Source organism: Macrobrachium nipponense, chromosome 11 (genome assembly GCF_015104395.2).
Source record: "Macrobrachium nipponense isolate FS-2020 chromosome 11, ASM1510439v2, whole genome shotgun sequence".
In the NCBI taxonomy this organism is placed as follows: domain Eukaryota; kingdom Metazoa; phylum Arthropoda; class Malacostraca; order Decapoda; family Palaemonidae; genus Macrobrachium; species Macrobrachium nipponense.
The window spans coordinates 73,472,363-73,481,996 of record NC_061087.1 but is presented as its reverse complement, the minus strand read 5'-3'; the positions used below and the strand labels follow the sequence as shown (position 1 = coordinate 73,481,996).

The window sequence follows — 9,634 nt, the reverse complement described above, 5'->3', positions numbered from 1 at the left end:
GGCCAGAGGGCTGCAATGTGGTATGTAGATCATCCACCCTCCAATCATCAAACATACTAAATTGCAGCTCTCTAGCCTCAGTAGTTTTTGTTTTTATAAAGGTTGATTAAAGCCATGATCGTACCTCTGGCACCGCAACAACACAGGCCACCACGGCCGACTGAGAGTTTCATACAGCATTATTCGAAATTAAAATCAACTTCATCTTCATGCATGGAGGTGCAATCAGAAAGCATAAGAACTAAAGGTAAAATAGATCTGGACCAACAGGCATACAAAAGAGAGAGAGAGAGAGCACATTCATACCAATATTTACATAATAAAATGTGTATCCGTAAAGACTATATTTAGGAGAGTACTAAAAGATTAATGTGAACGAGATTTCACTGATTTTGTAACATGTCTCATAACGCCAGGATACTGTTGACGCACCAAGTGTCTGGATGACTATCTCCATAACCTCCAGATAGGCAACGACTTGTAAGGGACTTGTCCAGCTCATTTATCTTAGCGTGTCCTTGACAGCTCAGAACACTTCTCTGCAACTTCAGTAAACTTGTAACTACACAGATGGACTCAACAGCCAAGAAAACAATACATCATACCAAATGTCTCGTCTGGAACATGGTCTCAGCAGCCCTTCTGCTTACCAAGACTTAGTGGTTCTATGATTTGTTATTTTAGAGTAATATTTTTAACGTTATCTAAGCTTATGACTTTCTTCATGAACGGCAGTGAACTTCACGCCCAAATAAAGTGGAGATGAAGTCAGCAGGATGGAAAAGAAACCCAAGAATAATTATAATTAATACAACGCTGAAAGCCAAATATAATTAACTCGAGAATCATATAGATTTAGTATAGGAAGAAAGCAAGACAGAATGGCAGTATTGGTTGACAGCATAAAAGTAGATGAGTAGAGCATTGAAATGAGTATTATGTTAAGAAATCATGATGATTTACTTATGAAAACCCATTATTTACCCAAACCAACGGAGATACCTCTATCCTGGACAATTTAGGAACTACCTAAGAATACTAAGAATTTAAAACAAAGAGCAGCAAGACCAGACAGCTTGAAACCCAAATTCAAAACCATAAAATTATGATTGACAAGGAAAGAAGGCCCATGACAAAAGACCATAGACCAATGACACTGTTATGGGAGGAGGCGGAAAAGACGGCAGCATCTTATCGTATAATATTGTGTCGAGGAATTACAGGATTACAAAGCCCGTAATGTTAACTGATATAGTATTAAGAAAAGCTTTTGGCTCAGTAAAAGTTATGACAGAAGTTCTGAAAGAATTCAGAATTCACCCGAAAGTCGTAAATGCAATTGTATCATACTTAGGAGCGACAAAACAAATACCGACCTGGGGAAGATACAGATTGAGAAATGGAAGTTACTAACTACCTGGCTTAGACAAGGATGTACTGAATCATTTTCAGTTTAATGTGGCAACATATCTAACAATGAAAAAAAAAAAAAACAGAGAAGGAAGAGAAGCTTTTAAAATGAATTAGTAAAGCTGGGAACATTATTCTTTGTGACCGTGACTTTGTGACAGCAGAAATCACAGTATTATATTCAGCTCCTGATAAGATGCGAGCAAAAAGTGTTGGTTAAAAATAAATAAAGAAAAATAACATTATGATGAATAATATGAAAGATAGGCAAACCCATACTTAAGGAACCAGAGAAATGGAAATTGTAGCTTAAATTGAACTAGACTGTGATAGGAATCAATTTATACTAGAGAAGGAAAGGATTTCAGGGAAAACAAATACACGATAGCAGTTTTGCATTAGTAACATATTTCAAAGCAAGAACTAGTACACTGAAATTTGATATCATAGAAATACATGCAGAATGACGTGTCAGCTGCAATTGTTGTTAAATTTTAGGTGAAGAACCTATTATTATTATTTGGAGTGGTTGGGAAGCTTGAAATATAAACAACAGAGAACAGATGTAGCTGAACCGAAAAAACAATAAAAAAAAAAGGCGAAAAATGACAGAGTTGGAAAATGTTCGTTCAATAAAGTTATTATTGAAAATAAAATTGATTATAACAATGTGGGAATGAAGACAAAATGAAATTAAGAGAATGTGCAAACATAAATTACTTCACGAGAAACTGAAGCGTCGTTATGAAGGTAAAGAGGTAAAGAACAGGTCCTGAACTTGATTATTACTTACTAGATAATAGAAAAATTAGAAAGTGCAACAAAAGGTTTCAGAAATGAGGTTATAAGGATAGTGGCACTATTTTATGCAGATGATGGATTAATACTAGGATACACCCTTGTAGAAATAACAAAAGCAATGCAATAGCGAGCAAATGTGGCCTAAATATAAACAAAGACAAAAACAACGAATGGTAAAGTATTGACGATGTGGAAAATATGGAGCACATAGGAGGTACAAAAATAGTTAAACCGATTGTATACCTATAGGTGTAACGATTAACAACATGAAAGACAATGACAAGATAACATTAAGAATCTACAGAAAATATATAGAAAACATAAGAGAAGGCACTCTAGCATTAAATAATAGACATAGGCTAAAAGGGGAAGATACAAAATGTTGTGCTGTGAGGAAAAAAATTAACATATAGAACATTTCTTATTCTACTGCCCTGCATATAATGCGACTATGAAAATAGAGGAATTGATATCTAATATACTTTTATTTGCGTAATATCTGCTGAGGGAGGAAGATGAAAGTGGGAAAGGATTTATAAAATTAATAATGGCATTACAGAGAGAAAACTTACACACAAAGGAGGAATAAATAAAAAACAAAATAGGAATAAAACAAGCATGGAAGCCGTTTCAAAGGCAAATCCCACTTACTACTACTATTACCATATCACTAACATAAATTCGGTCATTAGGAAATATTGAAGTCTTACAATTTTTTTTTTACAATCCTAGATAAATGAATTTAATAGGAAATTCCATTTTTCATATTGTTTTAAGCGATCCTAGTTTTCTCATGTTGCAGTGTTGCCGTTCATTTTGGAAACCTACTATGAAAATCTTTGCGCAGGAAAATGTATAGTAATTCTAATTTCTAATACATATTTATTTTGTATCAAACTGATTAATTTATGAATTGAGACGAAAGACATGGATATGGAACTTGTGTTAATACGTGTTTAACTTCACAATCAATTAGTTAGTTGATTCAGCCATTACTAGAAAACTTCTTCCTTCAAATGTAGATATGTGGACATGTTTTCAATTTTTTATTTTTATTTTCACCTACTTCCTAATACGGCAATGGACCGCAAAGGGATCCTTTATTATTTCGATTCAGCTACGAACAATTTGACACATAGGGGAAAACCGTCTGTTACGTAGTTTATGAGTTTTCTTCGAGGTAGGACTTGGCATCACTGCCAGTTTGTTTTGATTGATAATCTGTGAGAACTTCAAAAGTAGACTTGGTGAGAATTAACGTTTTGTTTGATTTTAGGTGCAGTTGTTCGGTATTGTGTGGAATTTAGTTATATTCCAAGCAATTTGGTAATGTACGTAGTTTTTAGATCTGTCACACGAAGTGAGAGATGACGGGAATTTTGCACAACATAGCTACCTAGTATAGTTACCTACTACCTACCCTAGGTAGGTACTATAGGCTAGCTACTAGCTAGCTAGATACTAGCCACTATGACTTAGCTAGATAACTACCAGTACTATGTTTTCACGTAAGTCCAAGCTATAGGCTAGCCGTTAAAAGGCCTTTGAGGGTGTTCTCATCGTTCCTTCGGCCAAGAAGCTGGATGTAAGGGAAACAACCGAGTGGACTATACTAGCTGATCCAGTCTTGGCTGCTTGTTGATCCCCCCCTCCGAAAAAGTACTGTAACACGTCCTGACACTGGAGATGGGTACCAGTCACGAGTCATTGGTGGTGGGAGCAACACCTCGAGACCTCTACTCTCCTTTCAAAGTACCTAAGTACTATTTTCTCCAAAGTTAGAAATTAAGGTCATATTTTAAGATTAAATAGAAGTTAGGGGAAATAACTGACTGGATTAGCGGATCCAGTTTTGACCGCGTTTGGATCCACCCTCAGAAAAAGTACTTTAACATGTACTGACACTGAGATGGGCACCAGTCACGAGACGGAGCGCCTGCAGTTGTTCCGATACGTAATACAAACCCTCGGTCCTTTAACAATAGAAGTAGCTAGCGGCAGCTGGAACGGTCGTAAGCTTCGAACAAGGGGAGAACGTAGTTAACTGCTTGTCCGATCGTCGCGCGCCGCGCGACTGGGAGGTAAACAAATCACTTTTGCTTTCGGCCGTGTGTGGGAAGGACGTTGCGCCATCGCTCTGCCCGCTTTGTCGTTTGCTTTGAGTTTGAGTATTTGCCTCTCTTTCTGTATAAATCAGGAGTGACTGTAAGTACTTTGACAATTCTATTGATCTTGCAATGAGTGAATTGGAAGAAATGGAGATATCACCCACCGCGCCCTCCAGTCGCCCGTAGAGTGTGTCCCCGGGCTGGAGGGGCGTAGATGTGGAGGTTTCAGTCATTCGTTGACGTGGACCCCCATGAGGTTTTGTACTCTTGTTTGCCGGGGGCGAGAGTGCTCCCCGCAACCGAACCTTGTGTCATATGTATTAATGGTCCGAGCGCAGTGGGTGCTGTATAAGAGGGCAGGAAGAGACTTAGGCCGGCCAAGAAGTCATCGGAAAAGTTCCAGTGACTCATTTGGTGACGGACACTTGTACGTCCTCTTTCCTCCCCCCCTGCCCCCCGGCCAGCCCCCACGTTTCGCTTCCTTCCCCTGCGGGGGGGGTAGCGGAGTCCTTTTCCTCTCTCGATCCGTCGAGTGTGGATGAGGGCGCCCGCTACCCGGACGTACAGCTGTACTCGGGGCTCTTCCGTCCGCTCTGGGGGGGGTGTCTTCCCCAGGGCGCGAGGAAGCCCCTCCAACTAACCCCGACTATTGCTTCCGCAGGTGTGCCATCAGCGAAGGACGACTTGGGACAGGTGTGGGAGTCGCTGGGACTGCAGGGAGTGCCCAGCATCCAGGGGTTGCTTCAGCGGTTGGCTGGGGTCGGCGGTGGTCACTCATGGTGCGGTGACCACACTACTACCACAATAACGACACCAGCGTATGAGATGCCACCACATCTGGTATATACGCCCCATATAATGTCGGTGACACCCACGGTGGCTATACAAAACCCATTGCTGCCGTGCCAAGGAGGACGGTGCCACCACCACCTGGATTTTTTTTCCTTTGCCGACCCCGGACTTCCGCTGCCCAAAGAGTACCCCCCTGGACCTGCCGCCAGTGCCACGGATGACGGTGACTGCGACAGGACGCCTGGCTCTCCCGTGGTACCTGCCGTGCCTGCTGTACCTGTTTGCCGTTGCCAGCTACTCTTCCCTTTAACAGATCGGCCTGCACATTCCCTTTCAGATGTTTCCCTGCCGTTCCTGCTGTTCCCGGACCTGTTCCTGTTGTTCCTGCTGCTGGTGTTTGCTGTCACAGTCTCAGGTCTTTCCGGACAGGTGCAGTCGGGCCCTGTTGCTTCGCAACTGCCCCGGCTCCCTCCTGGATGGAAGACCTGACGTCTGTTCTGCGGAGCCTGGCGAGAAGAAGAGGAAGAGGAAGAAGGTGTCGTCGTCGTCTTCATCGTCTTCTTCGTCGTCGGCTGCCTCTCCTTCCCTTCGACTTCTAAGGCTAAACAGCCGAAGAAGAAGAAGGCTGCCTCCTCCCCCCCTAAGAAGACTCCTTCGGGATCTTCTAAGGGCCCGGCTCGCTCAGCGAGCTGGGGAGCTCTTCTGCTGTCCTCTGTCCTTCTTTGGGAACGGGGCCCGTCGCTTCTTCTGCAAAGAAGAAGTCGACGGGGACCAGAGGTGCACCAGCCTCGGCTGGTGCGTCCTCACCTGGTGCTGCGGTTCTGCCGCTAACCAGGTTCCGTCTCGGCCGCTTGCTCGTTCGCGAGAAGCACCGAGTGGACGCTCTTCCAAAGAGGACCGTCCAGCCAAAGTTTTGACGCCCGATCTCGCTCGCCGTCAAGACAGCGGCGCGGAGCAGAAGACTGGCGAGAGTCGTGCACACGACTCTCGCCAGGCCAGTGGAACGCTCGTCGCAGCGATCAACTGGCTGCTCGGGCTGACGTGACGGTCGCTGACCGGCCACGGGTTGGAGGCGAGGAAGGAGTCCCCACGGCCGCCGGTACCAGCCATGGCTGGTACCAGCGGTTTGACGCGCCGAGAGACGCTGGCCGGTCTCGACGCGACAGAGAGCCTAGCAGGTCACCTGTCCGCCGCTCCGATGGACCGGGCGGCAGACGGTGACCAGCGGCAGCTCGCCTGACGCAGGAGATCGGTCTCGACGTTCTCAGCCGAGGCCAATCGCCCCAGGCGAGCGGCAAGGCTAGGCCTGCTGCTCGACCGTCACCCGCGGGTTGTTGACGATCAGCAGCAGCCCTCCACGCACGCTGGTCCTGCCAGCGAGCGAGGGGGGGGAGCGTCAGGTCTGCCTCTCCCGTACCTTCAACCTCCTCGGGCTATACCGGGAGGAGCGAGGTACCAAGGAGCGATCACGGAGGAGGTGCGCCGCTCGTGACCCAGCTATGACGCCGTAACGGCTCAGGCACGGTCTTAGGACCGACCAGAACGTACGCGCAAGTAGTTGGAGGCGACCGTCAGGGGTCTGTCGCTGTTCCTCCTTCTTGAAGGAGGAGTATCGAGGGATATGCTCTTGCTGGAGGGACTGGACGGTCCTACTCACAAGACGCTGTAACGCCTGAGATACAGAGGAACTTCGCAGAGGTCATTAAGCTGATGCGTCTGCATAATGACCTTGGCGGAAGGATCGCCGCTACCACCAGCAGAGCCCACGTCCCGGCCCTCGAATCATTTTGGGGTCCCAAGAGGGAGCCCAAAATGATGATGGGGTTGCCACGATCGGAGCTTGCGGACTCGGTCCTGGATCAGGTGGAGAATCTCGTCTCCGGACGGGAGACTCGCTAAAATCCGGACGGTCCTCTAAGCTGCTTCCTCCTCCTCTACAGCGGCAGAGGCGATTTTACGTGCCATCGGAAGACCCGATACTGCCGAAACAGGTTAACCCGGAGTTAGCGAGGCTGACTCCAGGTGTGTCCCTGCAGCAGCTCCTGTCGGAGAACCTATGGTTCTCGCAGCAGGAGGCACTTGCCCTGGAATCTACCGCTATGGCAGCATTCCAGGCAGTTTCCTGTTGGATTTGTGGTCCCTCACAATATCCAAAGTAGCGGCCGGCTCTGGGAGTTCTGCTCTCGAAGACGACGCTTCTTTCAGGAGACTGTGCCAGTCTGGAGAAGAGCAATCTCTTACCTCGCCCATCAGACTGCTAACCTGTGGGCCAACTTGGTTCTTCGACGAGGGACGCAGTCCTTACCCGAGTGACCAAGGGGGCCGGGCGTGAGGCGGCACTCGGGCTACGAAATGGACCTCTTAGGAGTTCCCCAGCTCTCTTTCCTGGAGAGTGGTGGACGCTGCGGTGGAACGGCGGCGCACTGACGAGAGTGACCGCTTAGTCCACCAGGCAGTCTCGAAGGTTTCTGGGCAACCTCGAGTAACTGCGGCCAAACCAAAGAGCTTGGCTAGCGCTTCCACGGCGGCGAAGACGGTTGCACCGTCCAAACCCCGTGTGAAGACTCCAGCTGTTTCAACTTCGGCTAGAGGAGGCCGCAACCAGCCCTCCTCCCAGCCCTCCTTTCCCCGAGGAGGTGCTGGAAAGAAGTCGAAACGAGGAGGGAAACGCTAGGGACGGCGTTCCTCACCTGCTGCCGGAAGTGGGGGGGTGTCCTAGCGAGCCATTGGGCGACTTGGCAGCGCTACGGCGCCGAGAACTGGATAGTAGACGTCCTTCGGGAGGATATCTACTACCCTTCGAGTCTCGGCCCCCCCTCATCTCCAAACCGTCCATCTACAGACCTATGTCCGGGATCAGTAAAGGACAACGCTCTTCGACAGGAGATCAAGACCATGCTGGCGAAACGAGCTGTAGAAATCGTGGAGGACCAGTCACCGGGCTTTTACAGCCGCCTCTTCCTAGTGAGAAGGCATCGGGGGGTGGGGCTGGCGTCCGGTGATAGACCTCTCTCCCCTGAACCGCTTCGTTTCGCAACGACGCGGTTCACGATGGAGTCGGCACGCTCAGTGCTCGACTCAATCAGGGGAACGATTTCATGCTTTCAGTGGACCTGAAGGACGCGTATTTTCAAATACCCATCCATCAGTCCTCCAGAAAGTACCTCCTCTTCATCTTCGACGGGACGGTGTACCAATTCAGGGCACTTTGTTTCGGTCTCTCAACCGCCCCACAGGTGTTCACTAGCGAGTGTTCACTCTGGTGTCGGCTTGGGCCCATTCGAACGGGATACGTCTTCTGAGGTATCTCGACGATTGGCTAGTCCTGGCGAGCTCCCGCTCGCAGTTGCTACAGGACAGAGATCGACTCCTCAAGTTTTGTCGCGATCTGGGGATCGTGATAAACTACGAGAAGTCCGACCTCGAACCCAAGCAGAAGATGAAGTACCTGGGTATGCTGATAGACATGGTAGCAGGGCAAGTCTTTCCCGCAGACTTGCGTATCAGCAAATTCAGGGAGGCAGCCGGCCGGTTCCTGTCTCGGCAGGAACAGGCAGCACAGCAATGCAAGTCGTGATCGGCCATCTGTCGTCACTCGAGAATTAGTTCCCTCACGGGCGTCTTCACCTGCGGTCTCTCCAGTGGAGACTAAGGGAGAGTTGGTCTCAGGCCAAGGATCCTCCTTACTTTCCCGTGCTATCACGGACAAGGTGAGGCAGGACCTAGCCTGGTGGCTCGACGACAAGAACCTCTTAAGAGGAGTGCCCATACGCACTCCCCCCCCGGAGATGCTTCTGTTCTCAGACGCATCGACCGAGGGATGGGGCGCACACCTGGAGGAGTTGCTGACTGCAGGTGTGTGGGACCGTCACGAGAAGCACCTTCACATCAATGTCCTGGAACTCAAGGCGGCGTTCAACGCTCTCCAAGAGTTTCAGGACCTCTTGGTGGGACACTCAGTGGTGTTGATGTGCGACAACACCACAGTAGTGGCATATGTCAACAAGCGAGGGGGGGCTAGTGTCTCTTCCGCTCCATCAGTTGACGGTGCAGGTGCACGAGTGGGCCACGGCTCACTCGATAGAGCTGTCAGCACCGCTACATTCCAGGCAAGAGGATGTAGTAGCAGACAAGCTCAGCCGTCGGGATCAGGTGATAGGGACCGAAGAATGGTCTCTACACCAAGACGTGGCGGAAAGGCTCTTCACCTGTGGGGGCGACCGATCGTAGACCTGTTCGCCACCCGCACAACAGAAAACTTCAGGTTTTCTTTTCAGCTGTGCCGGACCCATGGGTCAGCTGCAGAGGACGCTCTCCAACACCCCTGGGACAACCTCTTCGCCTACGCCTTGCCTCCCTTCTGTCTGATTCGGAAAGTGATCAGTCGAGCGCTGGTCCACTCCCAATCTCAGAATGATCCTGGTGGCTCCCAAACGGCCACAAGCCGTTTGGTATCCGGACCTGCTGGCTCTTTCTGCGGACGCACCGAGAGAGCTACCCACTTGGCACAACCTTCTAGCCCA

General features: G+C 48.7%; 1 long non-coding RNA gene across 2 annotated transcripts in view; it reads left to right on the top strand.

Annotated features, from left to right (window-relative positions):
* Positions 1 to 2,895: 2,895 nt before the first annotated feature.
* Positions 2,896 to 9,634, top strand: part of LOC135206280 (uncharacterized) — a 96,175-nt gene continuing 89,436 nt past the window's right edge. For both annotated transcript variants that reach the window (XR_010312725.1, XR_010312722.1), the window contains exon 1: positions 2,896 to 3,458. This is a non-coding gene — a long non-coding RNA (uncharacterized LOC135206280). The remainder of the gene's footprint in view (positions 3,459 to 9,634) is intronic.